Consider the following 23,267-nt stretch of genomic DNA (forward strand, 5'->3'; position numbering starts at 1 on the left):
AAATCTTAGAATTAAAAAAAAACTTTAAAGTAACATAGAATGGTGGAGTTCTTTGGAGGTGTGTGTGCTAATGGATCCTGGGTGTGTGACAATGTGGGCTGCAGGACAGTCTTGTTGTCTGTGTTGAGTTCTGTGTAATGTCTGTGTGTTTGTGTGTATTTGAAAAAATAGAATATATGTATGTGTATGTAGTAGATTGATGAAAGGAGAGTTGGTAAAGTCATGAGGAGAGACATGTTTGTTTCTTCAGTGTTTAAATACCTATGAGCCCCTTATAGGACTTTGTTTAACCAGATAAAAATATGAGCCTAAAAGGGGACATTTGTATCTGTTGTAAAGTATATGAGCCTTTGTTTCAAAGGACATTTATGCATTAGATAAAAATATGAGCTTTGTTGAGTCTGAGGAGAAGTGGAGAGACCAACAAGGACAGTTTGTTTAATATGTATATATTTAGGTAGAATAAAAGAAAATATTTTCTGTTGAGGTGCGTTTGGGTTGATATGTTGGTGTGTGGTTTTTTTTTGTCTGTTTGTGTATGTGTGATTTTTGTGGTGTTGGTTTGATCTGACTTTAAGAGGATTTTTAGATAGGATGCTTACTCTGTGATGGTCAGCTCATACTGGAAGTGGTTGTTAAATTTAAGAGGTGGAGCAAGAGGAGGTGCTTTAAATGTGTTAAACAGTTTATTGCTTCTGAGAGAGGAGAGAGAGCCTCCTCCCTTCTTTTTCTCTTTGTTAGATAAGAGAGATATAATAAAGTTAAGGAGATATCAGAGGGAATGATATGTTCTTTAGGGGTTTAAATACAATATAAGATTAAGAAATGATCAATTAAACCCTAGATTAAACTTCAAGAATCTACACAGTTATCCCACATTCTGAAAATGATCCACTAAATCTTTAGAGAAAAAAAGTTTAGTTTTTATTTTTGGGAAATAAATAATCATTGAACTATTCAAACATCGTTTACTTTTATCTTATTGGTAAGATAATTCAATTAAAAGTACACTAACATTAATGATAAACATAAAATAAACTATAAAATAAAATAAAAAATAAATAAAGATTGTGCCACACTTGTTGAAATAAAAAACAATTGTAATAGTTCTTCTTAGTTTTGAGTCCATTTTCATTTTTTCAACATTGAATTATCTGTTGTTTTATATCTGAAGTTTACCGTAAATTCCGTACTATTGAGCGCACCTGGATATAAGCCGCACCGGCTAAAAATAAGTAAATAAATGTATTTGTACATATATAAGCCGCACTTGATTATAAGCTGCAGGTGTCCACGCTATAACAAGAGCTATTTACACAGACGTAGGCTACCGGTAACATCCGCAAATACTGTAGCGTCCATACGGACGTTAAAGGACGACGAGAGCGTTCAAATAATAACTTTTAATAATCTCGCTGGTGCATTCACTGACTCTCCAGATAATCGGAATTATGAACACATTATCAACTACTGACTTTACAACATGAACCGTTACAATACGAAGCCTAGCCGACGGTGTCTGTAACACGGCTGATGAAAAAGATGACCGTAATATATTTCACAAGAAAAAGTCCATCCATTCACTGCCTCAGAATGACTTCATTACTCACTTCCTCAGTCTGAAGTGAAGCAGTCCAAAAGGCAGATGAGCGGACACCATGCAGTGATTCATGGACACTGAAGCTTTGCAGATGACAACTCATAGGAATCCTTAAGCTTGATCAAGGCCAGTACGATTTTATTCATAAACTCTTTCAACAGACACCTGCATTTATCTATGAGCACATACATTTGTAAACTAGTAGTTTATGATATGTTTGGTTTGTTTTTGCATATAGGATTATGGTAAATTAAAGGGTAATTTTTAGGAGGAATCTTGGCAACAGACTGATGCATTTGGTTGATTAATGAAGCAGTGTTGGTTGGGTTGCTTATTGTGTTGGAAAGTTGATTTGATTCAAAAGTGTTGAGTGCTATGAATGAGGGTTTCATCATCTAAGGAAGGTTTAGTTTGGTGTGAGTTGTCTTGAGATGGAACGTTGATTCTATTTCCATAGTGAGATAATTGGATGTGATTAGATGCATTAGGTGATACATACGCAATTGTACTTTCATAGTAGGAAGTTTTTTGTCTCTTTTTGGAGTGGTTTTAAGTGTGGTAGCAGAGTGCTATATTTGGTGTTTTACGTCTGGTATATTGATACTGGATGTTTTCAATTTTGCTTAGGATCAATAATTTGTCTATCTATCTAGATTTGATTAACGTTGTTCAATTTATATTTCAATGAAATAAGAGGATCATTTTAATGTCAATGATGAGTACTAAAATTACGCAAGCAGTCACTTCTGTTGCTGTTGTGCAGAAGATTAATCCACTGGTTAAAAATGTTGCAAAAATATCACAAAAATGGAGCAAACGTTGGTCTGACAGTGACCAACCCTGGCCAAAAGAAGGGACTTTGAACCTAGATGTGATTAAAACAATGCAGGTTCTTGTGTCCACGTATAAAGTTAATCAGAAGAAAGGAAGGAAAGGGAAAAGGCGTAAGGAGAAAAGACAAACTGAACTTGGCATTCTGCAGATGTTTGAAACTGAGGGACAGAAATTGTTAGAAGCCTCAAAAGAGAGAAGGAAAAAGGAGCATGATCAGAAAGAACAGGATGAGGATATCATCAGAAAACTTAATCAAATACAGCTGGTGGATAATAAGAATAAAGAGAAGAAAGAAGTTGTTGTTATGCAGAGTCAGCCTCAACCAAATCAAATATCACCTCAACCCCAGCAGGGACAGATACAGTTTCAGCCAGCCGTGCCGACACCTATGATTCCTAATGTTTCTTTTTCACAGTTAGATTTTGGCAGATCACAGATATGGAGAGGAAGAGGTCAGGGAAATTATGGCAGAGGTAGAGGAGGAAATTTCCAACAGCCTCCAGATGTATGCTATAATTGTGGACTGGTGGGCCACCTTGCTCATAATTGTTATAGGACAAAAGGAAGCTTCAGAGGAGGTTTCAGCTGATCTCTGTGAATCCTTACAGAAGCACAGAGAAGGTTTTTAGGGGTGCCCAGAAGACTCGAAAGGGGGGTGTCAGCAGGTAGTGTCAGGGTCAGAACAAGATTTAAAAAAAAAAAATAGAATTAAAAGTAAAGATCAACTATTAGAAGTAATGGCAGATTGTGAAACAGCTGATTAATCTCACACAACCAATTGAGCTGTGTTATAGACATTGCAAAAATAATAATACCTATATTGGTGTTAGAACATACATCAATTGCACTTCTAGGAAGAGATGCTTTATGGAAGATGAATTGCACAATAAGGTGTACACCAGAAGGCTGTCTGGTGGATGTGCTAAGTGCTGTTAGTCATCAACTATTTATGACACCAGTGTCCAAGATATCTCTAGTGTACTGGAGTCCAGAGCTACTAGTCAGCTAAGCTTTGGAAGAAGTTTATTGTAGCACAAATGCCTAATGCTAAGTTGAGTATTTGTACTACTGTGTGTTTAAATAGTTGAAGAAAATAGGTTAAGTAATCCAGAAGAGTGGTAGACCGAAGGTTCAGCTTAGCTCATCTTGAAGATAAGGTGTTCTGAACTTTGAGTATAAATTTAGGTATGAACATTGTGATCAGTAAAGATATTTGTTTGTTTGAAACTATCTCAGAAGTTTTGTTAACTTAAATGATGTAACCTACTCTAAATTTAAAAATTGCAAACATATAGATACATATCTATTCAAAAAGGGAACAGTTTGAAAACTAAAACTAGTGGAAAAGTTTGTGAGTGTTGTAAAAAAGTAGTTATGAGGGTAAAAAGTAAGTGTAAAAGGATGAAAGTTTCTTGTTCATTTGAATAGGAATGTGTAAAGGTAAAAGGTAAAAGAAAGTGATGTGGATGAAGATGTTGGTGGATGTGATGAAGTAGAAAGAAGGAGATAAGTAAGTGCTGAGAATGGATCTAGGAAGCAGAGATGTGGATATGATCAAAAGAAGGATTGAGTCCTACATATGCTAGGACATGGATGCGGGTGAGAGAGTATGCGACTGAGAGGAGATTTGATATTTTGTTTTGGTGAAAAGAGTAAAAAGGATGTTTGTAGGACACATTTTGCAAACATTTGTTTTCAATTAACAATAAATAAAAAGAGACATTGATAGGTTTCTTTTACTTAAAGTAGATTTGCAGTGAGTTGGTGTCTACTTTCATTTGAGTGCATTTTAAAAGGGACTTTAACATTGACTTCAGTGAGAATATTTTGGTTGTCTTTATGCCTCTGACTGAGGGTCACTTGAGGTCTGTGGAGATGATGTGAAAGGCTGATGGTAGTACTCTAAGATCTGCTAGTCTGATGATTCAGAGGGCACATGATTAGTTCATGTGCAAGGGGGGAAGTTATAAAGAAAGATTTGTTTGAAATAATTTTTTGGAGAATGTTGATGTTCAGTCTGTTGATAAGTTTTCTGTTGTTAAATGGTTAAGTTTTAGTTTCTGTTGATAAGTTTTTGTTTTAAGAAGTTACAAGCAGGTGAAATGGTGAAGAGTTTTTGAATAAAATTCAATAGAGCATAAAATAGTGAATAAAACAAGAGGATAAAAATAGAGAAAAAATAAAATAGAGTAATAATATCATCTGCAAAGCCAAGGTGTTGGTGAAATTGAATTGTTAAAATCTGCAATGCATGGGATTTAATTGAATAGTGACTGCATGGATAAAGGGGGGACATTGAAATATGTTAATCATACAATGAGATCATTTGAAAGTATGATATGAAATGACTATATCTTTGATGCTTTTGTTGTGCAAAGATACTGGTTTGTGATTTCTCTCCTAGGATAGTATTGGGGAGACCAATGTGAGCATGATGGACTGTCCAGAGATTCCTTCAGCCTAAAGGATGTGAAAGTTCAAATGTAGGCGAGTGGAGGATATCCTGATGGACAGTGGACTGAATGAGGAGATAATGATGGGAGTTCTTGAATGGACAATCTTTGCAGTCCAATGGAAGAAGCTGATACTCCTACAAAGCAACTTTTGTCTTTTTCCTACTCTCATTTATTCTTCTTTCCTTTTATTATTTTACATTAGATGTTTAGTGTGATATATTATTTAGATTTAATATTGATGTTTTTGGAAACCTGTGCAAGATGTATGTATTAAGACCTCAGGTGTTTTATTTCTTTTCTCGATCCTTAGGGAAAGTGGTAATAGGTAAGGACAAGTTCATTGAAAGGTGCGATGGGTTGACCAGCCTGACTTTGAACAATCTTTTATTTTGTTTCTGAGGTTCTTAATGTATGCATTTGTATATCATCCATCAAAGTTATTTGATTTTGTTAGTATTTTAATTGTTTTAAGAGTACTGAAAAGTGGTCGCCATGGGCAGTGGGGCCGTAGAGAGAATTTTCCTATCTAGATTGAATGATGGTATTTGAAAGATGTCTGCTTGATGGGTTTTTCGCTCTCACACTCTAAAAACATTTTTAATGTTAGTCATGCTCAGAGGGTTATGTCATAAGTATTTTGTGTGTTATTCTTTTTCGAGACTAAAGTCTCGAAGGGGGGAATATGTAGTGCATTTTACATGCGACATAATGTACCGTAAATTCCGGACTATTGAGCGCACCTGGATATAAGCCGCACCGGCTAAAAATAAGTACCGTAAATTCCGGACTATAAGCCGCTACTTTTTTCTCACACTTCGAGCACTGCGGCTTCTACTCCGGTGCGGCTAATGCATGGATTTTTTATGGGGGACAATGAGCTTCTGCCGCAAAAACATTTGACTTCGTCACGTCGGATCTTAATATCAGTCATTTTGCGCTTCATGCACGCACCCTCATCATGGAAAACACACGGAGAAATACATATGATGCAGCTTTCAAGTTAAAGGCGATCGACCTGGCTGTCAAAGAAGCTAACAGAGCTGCTGCACGTTAAGATGACACTGACAGCGACAACAGAGACTGAGGAAGTGAGTAATGAAGTCATTCTGAGGCAGTGAATGGATGGACTTTTTCTTGTGAAATATATTACGGTCATCTTTTTCATCAGCCGTGTTACAGACACCGTCGGCTAGGCTTCGTATTGTAACGGTTCATGTTGTAAAGTCAGTAGTTGATAATGTGTTCATAATTCCGATTATGTGGAGAGTCAGTGAATGCACCAGCGAGAACGTGTTGAGTGGCTGTATGAGAGAACGCTGGGGGAGAGAGTTGGATTGTTACGGCAAGTTATGTGTTGTTCTCTGCTGTAAACGGCGTGGTCACGGCCGACAGTGATCGGGTTATTAAAAGTTATTATTTGAACGCTCTCGTCGTCCTTTAACGTCCGTACGGACGCTACAGTATTTGCGGATGTTACCGGTAACCTACGTCTGTGTAAATAGCTCTTGTTATAGCGTGGACACCTGCGGCTTATAATCAAGTGCGGCTTATATATGTACAAATACTTTTATTTACTTATTTTTAGCCGGTGCGGCTTATATCCAGGTGCGCTCAATAGTACGGAATTTACGGTAAATAAATGTATTTGTACATATATAAGCCGCACTTGATTATAAGCCGCAGGTGTCCACGTTATAACAAGAGCTATTTACACAGAAAGACGTGACATAAAAACATTGTTTTAACTTTTGATTAAATACGTAGGCTACAGGTAACATCTGCAAAAACGAAGCCTACTAACTGGAAATCCTTTATCGAACAGTGTCTGTAATACGGCTGATGAAAAAGATTACTGTAATACACTAATACATTTCACAAGAAAAAGTCCATCCATTCACTGCCTCAGAATGACTTCATTACTCACTTCCTCAGTCTCTGTTGTCACTGTCAGTGTCATCTTAACGTGCAGCAGCTCTGTTAGCTTCTTTGACAGCCAGGTCGATCGCCTTTAACTTGAAAGCTGCATCATATGTATTTCTCCGTGTGTTTTCCATGATGAGGGTGTGTGCATGAAGCGCAAAATGACTGATATTAAGATCCGACGCGATGAGGTCAAATGTTTTTGCGGCAGAAGCTCATTGTCCCGCAAGAAAAATCCATAAATAAGCCGCATCCTTGTAAAAGCCGCAGTGTTCAAAACGTGACAAAAAAGTAGCGGCTTATAGTCCGGAATTTACGGTAATATAAATAAGTGTAAATGTGCTGCTGAAACATGTGAGCTGTTGGTGGGACAAATGGTGTTCTTAAAGTTAGAGATTGGTTTAACATCAAAGACAATGTAGGGGTTTATTTATGGGGGCATTCCTTAAGATTGTAAAAGAGAAACAATGTAGTATTGAAATGAGAACAGACACTTAGGCTACATTGGGGGAGATAAGAAGTCACCTCATGGTGACCTGTGTAACCTTTGAAGTCAGATGTCCTGAGGAACCACAGGGGGTGCAGGACTGTAGGAGAGGCACACCTGAATGATCAAAGCCTAAATGAAGTCGTAAATGTACTGCTGTTGTTGGCCAATACAGTATAAATAAGAGGGTCTTGCCTTTGTTCAGGAGGATCACATTTGGCTGGTGACTCTCCCAGGGAACATGACTAACCTGGACTGATGCTGTTTCTTGACTTTGTAAATAGATGTCTTACATTGCAAGCAAGTCAGTGTCAGCGGATTTTTCTTCATCATCTAAGGAGGAGAACTTAAGAAACTACAGTTACAAACCCCGACTCTGAGGTAAGGACACATTTCTTTTGTTTTTTTAATGTCATTCATTCATTCATTCAAGTTACGTTAGAGTAAGAAACTGATCATAACCTCGCTAAGTAACATTAACTTAAGGCAGCCAGGCACTGTTGGCTGTGATTAAAGTTGTATTAGATCAAGCATAATGTTATTAAGACGATTTCAATGTTACATTGTTGTGGTCTCTTTTAGTTATTGGTGTTATTTGGGGGTCTTAAACGTATAAGGCAATGTGACGAGAAGAAATGTAAAATAAACGGGCACTTTGAACTATTTCTCAGCAGGGAGAAAAGAGCGCATCTCTCTCTCTCTCTCTCTCTCTCTCTCAATTATCACATTTACCTGTATCCATATTATATCAGAAAATGTAAGGGTCTATTACAAAATAAAACTTAAAGCAGTTAAAATTGATTACTTTAAAATGATTCCTCATCTTTTAGTGTGAATTTGTATTTTCTATGAGGTTTATATATGTGAATAATAAAGATTGTTGTAAAATCTTTCCACGTATGCAACGTTTTGACCAAATATGTATTTTCCACTTCTCCTCAGAAACAAAGCAGCTCTGGCTATGAAGCCAAACGAAAAAGAAAATTTCTCCTTGACTGGAAAAAGAGCTATTCATTTATTGAATATGATGAAACTGCACAACTAATGTACTGCAAAACATGCAGGAGCTGTCCAGCTCAGGCCATGGGGAACAGCCTGTTCCACGGGGTGACAGGAGAGAAGGTCAGAATCAGGAGCATCAAAGAGCATGCAGACAACTTTACACAAGTCAGCTGAAGATGCCCTAAAAGTTAGACTAAACCCAGAAAGAGGAGCACTAGTGTCAGCTTTAGACAGAATGGATGTAGCAATAAAAGAAAAGATGATAAAACTCTTCAACATTGCCTACTTTGTTGCCAAAGAAGAAGCCGCCTTCACCATGTTTCCGAAGCTGGTGAATCTGCATCAAACAAACGGTCTAGATCTCGGCACAACTTATAGCAATGACCAGGCATGCCGCATGTTTATCGAAGCCTCTTCAGTTGACCGATCTGTGAAAGACCAGGAGCTAATCTATTGCACCTACCTCGAGAATGGCAAACCAGTGAACAAGCTCATCCAGTTAACTGCCCTGGACCACGCTCATAGCCAGGGCATTTTGGATGCCATTCTGGCAGGGCTGTTGAAGGTTGGGGTGGGAGAGGAGGACCTGAAAAAACGTCTGGTTGGCTTTGGGTGTGATGGTGCTGCTGTTATGCTGGGTGTCAATAACGGAGTGACTGCCAGACTCCAGTGTTTGTGCCCGTCCCTCGTCCCAATTTGGTGTGTAGCTCATCGCCTAGAGCTAGCCGCTCTAGACTGTGTTAAAGAAATTCCTCAGCTGAAAGAAATAAGACAAACGCTACGTGCCATCCACAAACACTATACCTGCTCTGCAAAGGTCTCACGGGAGCTTCAGGAGATTGCCAAAGCGATGGAGATATCGATTGTGAGGCCAGGCAACATTGAAGGTACTCGCTGGCTACCACACATGTCCCATGCATTGGAAACTGAAGTTTTGGAAATATATTTTTCAGAGAAGATATTCAGCAAAGAAGCATAAAATGTGACATTAGGCTCCTACAATCTGTGTGCTGCCCTTTGAATCCCACAAATCCATTATTTTTCATCAGAGAGCTTTTTTGTTTTTTCTTGATTTGGTCAGAAACAAAAGAAAAGAGGAGTTTCTTACTGAAGCGCCACTGATATCTTTATCGCCTTCCTCTGAATTGACAGAAGTGACACGGATAACAGCTCCAAATAGAAGTCATGCATGCAGTGACAAATCATTGGCTTTTTCATTAGGGCCTGCAATGTTGGCAAGACAGTTTAGAAGTGATGCAAATGTTGGACAGTCGATGGTTTCTCAGCTTGGAAAAAGACTGAAAACAGACAAAACAAGGTTCAGATGTTAGGGCTCCTTAGACATCTAACAATTGAAGTTTTTGAAGTTGAGCCTCTGAGATGGCTGTGTACTAATAATAACAGGGGCATGATGTGGACTGAATTATGAGACTGTTACATTTCTGATATATGCTATTTTGAATATTCATGGTCTTTGTTGTTTTTGCCTTTACAGGAATAGGCAAAGTGCTGTAAAAGTATGGCGCACCAAAAGTTCATTCATTTACAACTGAGATTGCTGTGACAGCAAAAAGAAAATCATTAAAAAAAATACATTTTTATTATTATTGAAAATGGGCAACTGCCATTATTTATTTCCTGTACAAGTATAAAACTATATTTAGCAGAAAATTATATTTAATAATTGAAGTTCACAAACAATTTCAAATAATAATAATAAAAGAAAACGTGTTTTCTTTGTGTTGACAGATTCATTCACTACAGGCTGTCAGAGGACTGCTGGGGTTGCTTGGCAACTAAATTTGACACCTGTAGTCTTTGGAATCTTTTGTAATTTTTTTCATCTTAACATTTCTGTTTACATTTGAATATCTAGAATGTGACATCATCTGGAATATGACATCATCAGTGATGCAAGAGATCAAAGACAAAAAGTAACTATCAAATGTCTTTGGTAAATTGTTCTTGAACTCAACAGCAACCAGTGAGCTGACGGTATACTCAACAGGATCTGATTTTCAACTTTTAGCTGCTGACTTTAAAAGCCATGGCTAAATCTAGGAATGTCACAACTGATTTACCAGACTTTGAGATGGAAGCTCTAGAGTCAGAGTTAGCTCAGCTCCAAAAACAGCTTATATTTAAACAAAGACAAATGAAGGAAAACTTAAGGAGGGAGAAGAACACCGACTTCACTGACAACCGTGATCTTACAATTCTGCGAAGGGAGAATGAAGAGTTCAGCACAGAGGCGGGTCCATGTTACAGCATGACGCTCGAGGAGCGTGATACAGAGGACGAGGAAAGACTTAGAGATGCGTTAAAGCTGTACGGCAAACTTTCTCGAAAGTTGGAGGAGAACCAAGATAAATGGCGTCGCGAAAAGTCAAAAGAAAAGAGGCAGACGATAAAGCATCTAAGGGCACGGGACCACGATTATAGAATACTCGCAAACCTTGACAGAAGGGAAGAGCTTATAGAGAGGTATGAAAGGAGGAAGGTATTTGCCCTTTCTTGCGTCAGTCAAGGTAATGTAGACATCACTCATTTGAAGAAGGAGGAGGGGTTTTTAGAAAAAGAACATGAGTCTTTTCTAAATGACAAAAAACGGTTCGAAAAGAAACATAAGGCGGACGAGACGTTGAATACTAAACTTCAGCACGAGGCTAATGCTGTTCATAATGCATGTAGAAAAAAAAAAAAGACACTGAAAACGAAGAAGGCTGAGGCAGAAGAGAAACTTCAACGGTATAATGACGACGTGGGCCAACTGACCGCTACTCTGGAAAAAGAGCGCAGACGGCAACAACTCTTCGTTAAAAAGTCTAAGCAAAAGTTAAGTCATAAGACGGGACGTAAAGAGTTGTCTCTCAAGAGGATTTACGAGCTAAAGAGGATATGTGCAGGAGAGAAGTCTCTGGACGAGCTGAAGGAAATGTTTGAGATGATGCAGAGTATGACAGGGGAGGAAGACTTAGACCTGGCGGTCACACGATTAATCCGGGCGGATTACAACTCCTCTGTTCTAGAAAAACTCATCCTTGACCAAAACACAAACACTGAGGCTCTCAGAGATGAAAACAGTCATTTGATATCTGAGATGGAGCAGCTAACAGAAGCAGATGTACAACACGATCAAGACATTTCCCTGCAGCTCAGAAGTTTACAGGAGCAAGGAAGTGAAATGGAGGAACGGGCTGAGAAATATGAAAACCAAAACGCCATCAAAACAAAATTCATAGACCAGGCCAAGAGTAGATTACAAAACATTTGCTATCAGATAGAGTATGACTCTACAGTAATTCAGGATGATGTGAGCAGCTTTTCTCAGGACGTCCTATCCTCCTTGAGTTTTGTGGAGGAGAAGATCAATGAGATGATTGTCATTGAAGCTTTTCTTGATGCAGAAAATCAAGGGGACTCAGATGACAACATTGACATTGACAGTATGCAACCTCAAAAATCTTTCAAGAAGAGGACCAAAAAATCTGTTCAACCAACACAGTCGAGAAATGTCTTTAATGCAGGGGAGCACACCCGTAAGGGTACACTTCAGACTCCTCCCCATCACAATGTCCCTGCGGCAAGTCATCAAAAACCCCTAAATGCCAAGAAGGATGATCTGACTAAGCTGAAGCCAAGTCTGCCACAGACTGCACAATCCAAAACCTCAGTGAAACCAGAACAACTTTGTTCATCTAAGCAGCGCTCTCAAACAACTGCCACGACAGTTGGGTCACCACCTATGCAGAACGAAGATAGTCAGCCACACATTTCACAAAAGCAGCATCAACCAGTGACGCCACAATCCAAAGGCCAGGGTGTTTCTTTCATCAGCCCTAGGAGTGTGCAGGAATCTTTGCATGCATCCAATCAGAAGTCAGGACTAAGAAGGAGAGAATGGCAGCCATTCGCAACTTACCAAAGTAGTCTACCGCGTCGTAAGACCCCGCTGAGGCCACGTGAGCCACAATCCAAAGAGCTGGGTGAATCTTTCATCAGCGCAAGGAAGCGTTACCCATCTCCTTATAGTGAGAAGCCCAGTAGTAAAGAAATATTGGGGCTGCCACATATACCCAACAAAGGTACTGTAAGAGAAAGTGACAGCCCGATGAAGCCATGTCCACCACAGACAACACGGTCCAAAGGCCAGGGTGTTTCTTTCATCAGCCCTAGGAGTGTGCAGGAATCTTTGCATGCATCCAATCAGAAGTCAGGACAAAGTAGGAGAGAGTGGCAGCCATTCGCAACTTACCAAAGTACTCTACCGCATCCCATGACCCCGCTGAGGCCACATGAGCCACAAACCACAGAGCTGGGTGAACCTTTCATTAGCGCAAGGAAGCGTTACCCATCTCCTTATAGTGAGGAGCCCAGTAGTAAAGAAATATTGAGGCTGCCATATACACCCATCACAGGTACTGTAAGAGAAAGTGACAGCCCGATGAAGCCACGTCCACCACAGACAACACGGTCCAAAAGCCAGAGTCACTTTCACAACAGCGCAAGGAAGCTTTACCAATCTTCTTATAGACAGTAGCCAAGATCCCACTGATATCTGATATCAGTTATGTCACATAATCAGACCCGCCATATCAACATCAGACTTTACTATCCAAAGGGCCGCGCTGATGTGAACTACAGTGCGGTGTGGGTTTACTCCGGGGAGCTCCGGTTTCTTCCCACAATTAAAAAATAAATCCAGTTCTAATTGAACAATAAATTTAAAAATCACTCTACGATACTTTTTATTTGAGTTTGTTTTACCTTCAGAAAGTAGACTACATGCACTAAATCTTTCAACTTTGAAACACAAATGTATTCTTTGTCTTCCCTTACTCTTTACTTCAACAGTTTCCACCATAACATGACAATAAATAATAAATTAAAAAAAGGAAAAAAATTATCTATAACCAAACCAATGTATTAATATGAATAATCAGAATGACAAGATTTCATATGAGCTTCCTGTTCCCTTCCAAAGCAAAGCACCGCCACTATAATGTTTAATAACAAGTTCTTTACAAAGAACAATTCACATGACAAAGTAAGAACTCGGGAAGGCACAATATGGAAACTTTTTTTTTTTTGTGCTCACAGAAACTACTAAAAAGAGGACTCCCTTCACAACGTTCATATACTCCCTAAATAATGCTGGGTCATTTACATGACCCAATTGCTGGGTCCTCATCTTCTGGGTCGTTTCACTGGGTTGATTTAAGCCACGGCGGGAATATTGACCCAATATTAGGTCATTGAGATTGACTGAAGTGATCCAACGGCTGAGCTGAGCCCATCGAGAGGGGCGTGGTCAGACACAGTGCATTTGCATTTAAAGCTACAGACACAGAAACAAGCTGTTCTGATCAGGGCTGAAATAAGGATTTTAAAATTGTCGGCCGATTTTCCAAACTTTAGAGACTACACATATTGATAAATAATCTGAGGTTTTACAGTTTTGGTGGTAGACACCAGGTAGATGAAAAATACAGGCCAAACATGTTTTAATGGCTGAAATAGCAAATACTGCTTTGTGTAGCCGACACATCTGTTACAGTACATTTAATTGAGAAAGCATTATGTTCTGTTGAATCAATCACAGAATCAATCATTATGTCAGATAAGGAAATTGAGAAACTTTAAATATATATTTGCTAAATTATTATTCCACAAACAAGTTCTGTCTTGATTTAGCTTTGAAGACATTAGACATTTCATATAATCAGCCTGTATATCAGGGCTCGAGACTAACGGCGTCCTGTCGTCCCGGGGACGATAAAAAAACGTGTTTGGGACGAACTGAAATCTCCCCCGGGACACCGTCGGGACGGGTATTTGTCAAAACCTCCGCTAAGTAAAGGAGATACTACACCACCAGCTGACTACAAGTCAGCGCATCTCCTCGCGCTACAATATGTATATTTTGGTTACTGTGCGTGAGACCCAATATAAACATTCTAAAGTTTTCCCGCCGCTTGCCGGTCCATATATCCCCTCATTAAAAAACGGCTTGCTGACAGGACCAGCACAAGTATGTTACGTTGGTTAAAGATTACGCCGATCGAGCCTCGAGAGGGCACTTCCGCTGCCGCATCATTTTCTAATGTTATGTAGTGTATTTTACATGCGACATAATGTAATATAAATAAGTGTAAATGTGCTGCTGAAACATGTGAGCTGTTGGTGGGACAAATGGTGTTCTTAAAGTTAGAGATTGGTTTAACATCAAAGACAATGTAGGGGTTTATTTATGGGGGCATTCCTTAAGATTGTAAAAGAGAAACAATGTAGTATTGAAATGAGAACAGACACTTAGGCTACATTGGGGGAGATAAGAAGTCACCTCATGGTGACCTGTGTAACCTTTGAAGTCAGATGTCCTGAGGAACCACAGGGGGTGCAGGACTGTAGGAGAGGCACACCTGAATGATCAAAGCCTAAATGAAGTCGTAAATGTACTGCTGTTGTTGGCCAATACTGTATAAATAAGAGGGTCTTGCCTTTGTTCAGGAGGATCACATTTGGCTGGTGACTCTCCCAGGGAACATGACTAACCTGGACTGATGCTGTTTCTTGACTTTGTAAATAGATGTCTTACATTACAAGCAAGTCAGTGTCAGCGGATTTTTCTTCATCATCTACACATCATCGTCTAAGGAGGAGAACTTAAGAAACTACATTAATGGCGCTGCGAGCAGGGTCAGTTTGGAGCATTTTTCAGCCACAATTGAAGCTTCTTCAATTCTGCAGCATTTTGGGTGAGTGCACACATGTCAGAGTGCTGATTTTTGTTGAGGTAGTTGTGCTGGCTCCACTGTCAAAGAACTTGGAGTGAAAAGAGATGATGTGTTAATGTTTGAAGTAATTTCTGTCTAAATTGGGGATTTATGGGGTTTAAAATTAAAAATTAAAAGGGGTTCAGAATAAAGGGTTGAAACATGGGGTTTTTGGGATTTAAAATATGCTTTGAGGCTGTTTTTGGGGTTCAAAAAGGGATTTAAAACAGGCTCTAGTGCTGAAAAAGAAGAAGAAGAAAGGAAGAAAAAAGAGTTAGAGTTAGTATAGCAGAATTAGTAATAAGGAAGTTAAAAAAAAACACCATGCAAGAGTATGAATCAGGGCCCAGATCATAACAGTAAGACATGTGTATTTTAGCTTTCGAGTGAAAGTTGGCTTTAATGGGATGTAGTCTGATTTGTGAACTGAATTATGAGGGTGATAACTAAAAGATAAAATAAACGTATAGTCAAGGGGTAACATACAAAAAAGAGTTAAAAGACTAAAATGTGGCAACAAAGAATTTTTGTTGATGCATCAGAGAAAAATCTTAGAATTAAAAAAAAACTTTAAAGTAACATAGAATGGTGGAGTTCTTTGGAGGTGTGTGTGCTAATGGATCCTGGGTGTGTGACAATGTGGGCTGCAGGACAGTCTTGTTGTCTGTGTTGAGTTCTGTGTAATGTCTGTGTGTTTGTGTGTATTTGAAAAAATAGAATATATGTATGTGTATGTAGTAGATTGATGAAAGGAGAGTTGGTAAAGTCATGAGGAGAGACATGTTTGTTTCTTCAGTGTTTAAATACCTATGAGCCCCTTATAGGACTTTGTTTAACCAGATAAAAATATGAGCCTAAAAGGGGACATTTGTATATGTTGTAAAGTATATGAGCCTTTGTTTCAAAGGACATTTATGCATTAGATAAAAATATGAGCTTTGTTGAGTCTGAGGAGAAGTGGAGAGACCAACAAGGACAGTTTGTTTAATATGTATATATTTAGGTAGAATAAAAGAAAATATTTTCTGTTGAGGTGCGTTTGGGTTGATATGTTGGTGTGTGTTTTTTTTTGTCTGTTTGTGTATGTGTGATTTTTGTGGTGTTGGTTTGATCTGACTTTAAGAGGATTTTTAGATAGGATGCTTACTCTGTGATGGTCAGCTCATACTGGAAGTGGTTTAATTTAAGAGGTGGAGCAAGAGGAGGTGCTTTAAATGTGTTAAACAGTTTATTGCTTCTGAGAGAGGAGAGAGAGCCTCCTCCCTTCTTTTTCTCTTTGTTAGATAAGAGAGATACAATAAAGTTAAGGAGATATCAGAGGGAATGATATGTTCTTTAGGGGTTTAAATACAATATAAGATTAAGAAATGATCAATTAAACCCTAGATTAAACTTCAAGAATCTACACAGTTATCCCACATTCTGAAAATGATCCACTAAATCTTTAGAGAAAAAAAGTTTAGTTTTTATTTTTGGGAAATAAATAATCATTGAACTATTCAAACATTGATTGTTTACTTTTATCTTATTGGTAAGATAATTCAATTAAAAGTACACTAACATTAATGATAAACATAAAATAAACTATAAAATAAAATAAAAAATAAATATTGTGCCACACTTGTTGAAATAAAAAACAATTGTAATAGTTGTTCTTAGTTTTGAGTCCATTTTCATTTTTTCAACATTGAATTATCTGTTGTTTTATATCTGAAGTTTACCGTAAATTCCGTACTATTGAGCGCACCTGGATATAAGCCGCACCGGCTAAAAATAAGTAAATAAATGTATTTGTACATATATAAGCCGCACTTGATTATAAGCCGCAGGTGTCCACGCTATAACAAGAGCTATTTACACAGACGTAGGCTACCGGTAACATCCGCAAATACTGTAGCGTCCGTACGGACGTTAAAGGACGACGAGAGCGTTCAAATAATAACTTTTAATAATCTCGCTGGTGCATTCACTGACTCTCCACATAATCGGAATTATGAACACATTATCAACTACTGACTTTACAACATGAACCGTTACAATACGAAGCCTAGCCGACGGTGTCTGTAACACGGCTGATGAAAAAGATGACCGTAATATATTTCACAAGAAAAAGTCCATCCATTCACTGCCTCAGAATGACTTCATTACTCACTTCCTCAGTCTGAAGTGAAGCAGTCCAAAAGGCAGATGAGCGGACACCATGCAGTGATTCATGGACACTGAAGCTTTGCAGATGACAACTCATAGGAATCCTTAAGCTTGATCAAGGCCAGTACGATTTTATTCATAAACTCTTTCAACAGACACCTGCATTTATCTATGAGCACATACATTTGTAAACTAGTAGTTTATGATATGTTTGGTTTGTTTTTGCATATAGGATTATGGTAAATTAAAGGGTAATTTTTAGGAGGAATCTTGGCAACAGACTGATGCATTTGGTTGATTAATGAAGCAGTGTTGGTTGGGTTGCTTATTGTGTTGGAAAGTTGATTTGATTCAAAAGTGTTGAGTGCTATGAATGAGGGTTTCATCATCTAAGGAAGGTTTAGTTTGGTGTGAGTTGTCTTGAGATGGAATGTTGATTCTATTTCCATAGTGAGATAATTGGATGTGATTAGATGCATTAGGTGATACATACGCAATTGTACTTTCATAGTAGGAAGTTTTTTGTCTCTTTTTGGAGTGGTTTTAAGTGTGGTAGCAGAGTGCTATATTTGGTGTTTTACGTCTGGTATATTGATACTGGATGTTTTCAATTTTGCTTAGGATCAATAATTTGTCTATCTATCTAGATTTGATTAACGTTGTTCAATTTATATTTCAATGAAATAAGAGGATCATTTTAATGTCAATGATGAGTACTAAAATTACGCAAGCAGTCACTTCTGTTGCTGTTGTGCAGAAGATTAATCCACTGGTTAAAAATGTTGCAAAAATATCACAAAAATGGAGCAAACGTTGGTCTGACAGTGACCAACCCTGGCCAAAAGAAGGGACTTTGAACCTAGATGTGATTAAAACAATGCAGGTTCTTGTGTCCACTTATAAAGTTAATCAGAAGAAAGGAAGGAAAGGGAAAAGGCGTAAGGAGAAAAGACAAACTGAACTTGGCATTCTGCAGATGTTTGAAACTGAGGGACAGAAATTGTTAGAAGCCTCAAAAGAGAGAAGGAAAAAGGAGCATGATCAGAAAGAACAGGATGAGGATATCATCAGAAAACTTAATCAAATACAGCTGGTGGATAATAAGAATAAAGAGAAGAAAGAAGTTGTTGTTATGCAGAGTCAGCCTCAACCAAATCAAATATCACCTCAACCCCAGCAGGGACAGATACAGTTTCAGCCAGCCGTGCCGACACCTATGATTCCTAATGTTTCTTTTTCACAGTTAGATTTTGGCAGATCACAGATATGGAGAGGAAGAGGTCAGGGAAATTATGGCAGAGGTAGAGGAGGAAATTTCCAACAGCCTCCAGATGTATGCTATAATTGTGGACTGGTGGGCCACCTTGCTCATAATTGTTATAGGACAAAAGGAAGCTTCAGAGGAGGTTTCAGCTGATCTCTGTGAATCCTTACAGAAGCACAGAGAAGGTTTTTAGGGGTGCCCAGAAGACTCGAAAGGGGGGTGTCAGCAGGTAGTGTCAGGGTCAGAACAAGATTTAAAAAAAAAAAATAGAATTAAAAGTAAAGATCAACTATTAGAAGTAATGGCAGATTGTGAAACAGCTGATTAATCTCACACAACCAATTGAGCTGTGTTATAGACATTGCAAAAATAATAATACCTATATTGGTGTTAGAACATACATCAATTGCACTTCTAGGAAGAGATGCTTTATGGAAGATGAATTGCACAATAAGGTGTACACCAGAAGGCTGTCTGGTGGATGTGCTAAGTGCTGTTAGTCATCAACTATTTATGACACCAGTGTCCAAGATATCTCTAGTGTACTGGAGTCCAGAGCTACTAGTCAGCTAAGCTTTGGAAGAAGTTTATTGTAGCACAAATGCCTAATGCTAAGTTGAGTATTTGTACTACTGTGTGTTTAAATAGTTGAAGAAAATAGGTTAGGTAATCCAGAAGAGTGGTAGACCGAAGGTTCAGCTTAGCTCATCTTGAAGATAAGGTGTTCTGAACTTTGAGTATAAATTTAGGTATGAACATTGTGATCAGTAAAGATATTTGTTTGTTTGAAACTATCTCAGAAGTTTTGTTAACTTAAATGATGTAACCTACTCTAAATTTAAAAATTGCAAACATATAGATACATATCTATTCAAAAAGGGAACAGTTTGAAAACTAAAACTAGTGGAAAAGTTTGTGAGTGTTGTAAAAAAGGAGTTATGAGGGTAAAAAGTAAGTGTAAAAGGATGAAAGTTTCTTGTTCATTTGAATAGGAATGTGTAAAGGTAAAAGGTAAAAGAAAGTGATGTGGATGAAGATGTTGGTGGATGTGATGAAGTAGAAAGAAGGAGATAAGTAAGTGCTGAGAATGGATCTAGTAAGCAGAGATGTGGATATGATCAAAAGAAGGATTGAGTCCTACATATGCTAGGACATGGATGAGGGTGAGAGAGTATGCGACTGAGAGGAGATTTGATATTTTGTTTTGGTGAAAAGAGTAAAAAGGATGTTTGTAGGACACATTTTGCAAACATTTGTTTTCAATTAACAATAAATAAAAAGAGACAGTGATAGGTTTCTTTTACTTAAAGTAGATTTGCAGTGAGTTGGTGTCTACTTTCATTTGAGTGCATTTTAAAAGGGACTTTAACATTGACTTCAGTGAGAATATTTTGGTTGTCTTTATGCCTCTGACTGAGGGTCACTTGAGGTCTGTGGAGATGATGTGAAAGGCTGATGGTAGTACTCTAAGATCTGCTAGTCTGATGATTCAGAGGGCACATGATTAGTTCATGTGCAAGGGGGGAAGTTATAAAGAAAGATTTGTTTGAAATAATTTTTTGGAGAATGTTGACGTTCAGTCTGTTGATAAGTTTTCTGTTGTTAAATGGTTAAGTTTTAGTTTCTGTTGATAAGTTTTTGTTTTAAGAAGTTACAAGCAGGTGAAATGGTGAAGAGTTTTTGAATAAAATTCAATAGAGCATAAAATAGTGAATAAAACAAGAGGATAAAAATAGAGAAAAAATAAAATAGAGTAATAATATCATCTGCAAAGCCAAGGTGTTGGTGAAAAATGTGTGTTAAAATTGAATTGTTAAAATCTGCAATGCATGGGATTTAATTGAATAGTGACTGCATGGATAAAGGGGGGACATTGAAATATGTTAATCATACAATGAGATCATTTGAAAGTATGATATGAAATGACTATATTTTTGATGCTTTTGTTGTGCAAAGATACTGGTTGTGATTTCTCTCCTAGGATAGTATTGGGGAGACCAATGTGAGCATGATGGACTGTCCAGAGATTCCTTCAGCCTAAAGGATGTGAAAGTTCAAATGTAGGCGAGTGGAGGATATCCTGATGGACAGTGGACTGAATGAGGAGATAATGATGGGAGTTCTTGAATGGACAATCTTTGCAGTCCAATGGAAGAAGCTGATACTCCTACAAAGCAACTTTTGTCTTTTTCCTACTCTCATTTATTCTTCTTTTCTTTTATTATTTTACATTAGATGTTTAGTGTGATATATTATTTAGATTTAATATTGATGTTTTTGGAAACCTGTGCAAGATGTATGTATTAAGACCTCAGGTGTTTTATTTCTTTTCTCGATCCTTAGGGAAAGTGGTAATAGGTAAGGACAAGTTCATTGAAAGGTGCGATGGGTTGACCAGCCTGACTTTGAACAATCTTTTATTTTGTTTCTGAGGTTCTTAATGTATGCATTTGTATATCATCCATCAAAGTTATTTGATTTTGTTAGTATTTTAATTGTTTTAAGAGTACTGAAAAGTGGTCGCCATGGGCAGTGGGGCCGTAGAGAGAATTTTCCTATCTAGATTGAATGATGGTATTTGAAAGATGTCTGCTTGATGGGTTTTTCGCTCTCACACTCTAAAAACATTTTTAATGTTAGTCATGCTCAGAGGGTTATGTCATAAGTATTTTGTGTGTTATTCTTTTTCGAGACTAAAGTCTCGAAGGGGGGAATATGTAGTGCATTTTACATGCGACATAATGTACCGTAAATTCCGGACTATTGAGCGCACCTGGATATAAGCCGCACCGGCTAAAAATAAGTACCGTAAATTCCGGACTATAAGCCGCTACTTTTTTCTCACACTTCGAGCACTGCGGCTTCTACTCCGGTGCGGCTAATGCATGGATTTTTTATGGGGGACAATGAGCTTCTGCCGCAAAAACATTTGACTTCGTCACGTCGGATCTTAATATCAGTCATTTTGCGCTTCATGCACGCACCCTCATGATGGAAAACACACGGAGAAATACATATGATGCAGCTTTCAAGTTAAAGGCGATCGACCTGGCTGTCAAAGAAGCTAACAGAGCTGCTGCACGTTAAGATGACACTGACAGCGACAACAGAGACTGAGGAAGTGAGTAAGGAAGTCATTCTGAGGCAGTGAATGGATGGACTTTTTCTTGTGAAATATATTACGGTCATCTTTTTCATCAGCCGTGTTACAGACACCGTCGGCTAGGCTTCGTATTGTAACGGTTCATGTTGTAAAGTCAGTAGTTGATAATGTGTTCATAATTCCGATTATGTGGAGAGTCAGTGAATGCACCAGCGAGAACGTGTTGAGTGGCTGTATGAGAGAACGCTGGGGGAGAGAGTTGGATTGTTACGGCAAGTTATGGTTTTGTTCTCTGCTGTAAACGGCGTGGTCACGGCCGACAGTGATCGGGTTATTAAAAGTTATTATTTGAACGCTCTCGTCGTCCTTTAACGTCCGTACGGACGGTACAGTATTTGCGGATGTTACCGGTAGCCTACGTCTGTGTAAATAGCTCTTATTATAGCGTGGACACCTGCGGCTTATAATCAAGTGCGGCTTATATATGTACAAATACTTTTATTTACTTATTTTTAGCCGGTGCGGCTTATATCCAGGTGCGCTCAATAGTACGGAATTTACGGTAAATAAATGTATTTGTACATATATAAGCCGCACTTGATTATAAGCCGCAGGTGTCCACGTTATAACAAGAGCTATTTACACAGAAAGACGTGACATAAAAACATTGTTTTAACTTTTGATTAAATACGTAGGCTACAGGTAACATCTGCAAAAACGAAGCCTACTAACTGGAAATCCTTTATCGAACAGTGTCTGTAATACGGCTGATGAAAAAGATTACTGTAATACACTAATACATTTCACAAGAAAAAGTCCATCCATTCACTGCCTCAGAATGACTTCATTACTCACTTCCTCAGTCTCTGTTGTCGCTGTCAGTGTCATCTTAACGTGCAGCAGCTCTGTTAGCTTCTTTGACAGCCAGCTCGATCGCCTTTAACTTGAAAGCTGCAGCATATGTATTTCTCCGTGTGTTTTCCATGATGAGGATGCGTGCATGAAGCGCAAAATGACTGATATTAAGATCCGACGCGACGAGGTCAAATGTTTTTGCGGCAGAAGCTCATTGTCCCGCAAGAAAAATCCATAAATAAGCCGCATCCTTGTAAAAGCCGCAGTGTTCAAAACGTGACAAAAAAGTAGCGGCTTATAGTCCGGAATTTACGGTAATATAAATAAGTGTAAATGTGCTGCTGAAACATGTGAGCTGTTGGTGGGACAAATGGTGTTCTTAAAGTTAGAGATTGGTTTAACATCAAAGACAATGTAGGGGTTTATTTATGGGGGCATTCCTTAAGATTGTAAAAGAGAAACAATGTAGTATTGAAATGAGAACAGACACTTAGGCTACATTGGGGGAGATAAGAAGTCACCTCATGGTGACCTGTGTAACCTTTGAAGTCAGATGTCCTGAGGAACCACAGGGGGTGCAGGACTGTAGGAGAGGCACACCTGAATGATCAAAGCCTAAATGAAGTCGTAAATGTACTGCTGTTGTTGGCCAATACAGTATAAATAAGAGGGTCTTGCCTTTGTTCAGGAGGATCACATTTGGCTGGTGACTCTCCCAGGGAACATGACTAACCTGGACTGATGCTGTTTCTTGACTTTGTAAATAGATGTCTTACATTGCAAGCAAGTCAGTGTCAGCGGATTTTTCTTCATCATCTAAGG

The 23,267-nt window shown here is 38.4% G+C and overlaps 1 protein-coding gene across 8 annotated transcripts in view; it reads right to left on the reverse strand.

The window, feature by feature from the left end:
* The window catches only part of birc6 (baculoviral IAP repeat containing 6), a 132,715-nt gene that overhangs the window by 25,736 nt on the left and 83,712 nt on the right, over window positions 1–23,267 (reverse strand). The window lies entirely within an intron of this gene.

This window comes from Symphodus melops, assembly GCF_947650265.1.
Source record: "Symphodus melops genome assembly, chromosome: 15".
NCBI classification, from domain to species: domain Eukaryota; kingdom Metazoa; phylum Chordata; class Actinopteri; order Labriformes; family Labridae; genus Symphodus; species Symphodus melops.